This window comes from Monosiga brevicollis, genomic scaffold, assembly GCF_000002865.3.
Source record: "Monosiga brevicollis MX1 MONBRscaffold_2 genomic scaffold, whole genome shotgun sequence".
NCBI classification, from domain to species: Eukaryota; class Choanoflagellata; order Craspedida; family Salpingoecidae; genus Monosiga; species Monosiga brevicollis.
The window spans coordinates 392,536-394,305 of record NW_001865039.1 but is presented as its reverse complement, the minus strand read 5'-3'; positions in this window follow the sequence as shown (position 1 = coordinate 394,305).

Here is a 1,770-nt window from a genome sequence, read left to right as displayed (position 1 = left end):
TGCATGCCGTCGTGATTTTGTTGTCGGGGTTGCACAGCTTTGCTTTCAGCTCTGAGGTTCAAACACCTAATTTATTTATTTTATTCAGCAGTAGACGTGGCAGTGACCGTCTGCAGCTTGGAGCGCCACTCCACGGGTCCACCAGCGAGGTAGACAATGCAGCCTTCACGATACTTACGACCAGTTTCTTGAGCAAAGCTCGCATCAGTGTAGGTCGTGAGGCGAAGGTGCTGGCCAGACCGATAAGTCAGACCAAGGTCCTTCGTGCCCTTGACATAGCGGAGCAGGTGCTTGGCAGCGTTCCAATGCTCTACGGTGTAGCAGCTGGCAAAGGAGCCCAGCATGCTGACAGCGGTGGCAATGTCAGGGCGAGTGTGAGTCATGAGGTAAATCAGTTTGCCCAAGAGCTCACGGTAAGGGATCGACGGGTCAATGTCGGTACTCCCCTTGTCGAGGCAAATGCCTGGACTCAATGGCATCGGCGCGGGCTTGGCATCGGTCATGTGAAAGGTAATAATAAATTAGGTGTTTGAACCTCAGAGCTGAACCTCAGAGCCGAAAGCAAAGCTGTGCAACCCCGACATCAAAATCACGACGGCACGCAAAACAACACAAGAGAACAAGACATTTTCATCGGCTCCTATCATGCCGAGGAGTACAAGCGCGAAGAATCACGCACATAGAAACAAAAATCGTACAAAACGACCAGGTATAACCAGAGATACGGCCATTCCAAACACTAGACACCCAAAAAGGGAGTCACACATATCACAACTACAAGCCATCACAGCACAAACACAATGAACACCACGGCACGCTCACATCCAACGAGACACAACGTCGGATTGAGGAAAACAACCGGCCACAGAAGACAAAGACATCATACAAAGGACCTTACAAAAATTCAGCAAACTTACCACAAAATACAGCAAAAATTAAAGCAAAATTACAACAAAAATACAAGTCAAGCCATCAAAAGACCACAACGAGGAACCACCTAGGGAGTGACGGGTGCACACAGGGATCCCCACAGAGGGACCCCCGAGGCGGTGCCTACCTACGACGAGCGCAGGCAGACACCGCCAAAGTGGCGCTGGATGTGGTCAGCGTTCATCTGATGGACCAGCGCCGCAAAGCGACCCTTCCATCGAGGAACAAAGGCCTCATCCAGCCCCGGCTGGTACACACCACGGGCCTCGGCGCAGCGGGCGAGCTGACCAAGCAGATCCACAAAGGAGGAGGCGAACCCACCGGTTGTCGTCATCGCCGCAGGGACGATCAGAGTTTTTCCATGGTTGAAACCGGTGTAGTAGTCGCGCTTCTCCTTTTCGGCTCGGCGAAGGGCAGCGCCCACCTTGATGCAGGCTTGCGAGGTGGTCGGGGGTTGGGCTGTGCGCACAGTCACGTCAATGCCCAGGTTGGGCAGAGCTGGGCCCAGAGCACCGCCGGGAAAGGGGTTGCGGCAGTGCAGGTCGATGCGGCAGCTCTGACCGTTGGCGTTGTAGCCAGACTTTTCCACCCAGACATGGGAGAGGGTGGCGTACCTGAGCAGGCGGCCCATCTCGTCGCGAAGGGCGTTGTGACGCTTGATGGGACGGCAGGTCAACAGGTGCTCGCGGGTCAGTCGCGGCTGAGGTGTCTTGCTGCTGCAGAGCGGGCACTTGTCCGTCGGCTTGACGTTGATGAGTTCATGGAGGCCAAAACCCATCATGGACACGACCGCAATGGCAAAGGTCGTGTCGCTCAAGCGACGCAACTTGTCTCGCCCGC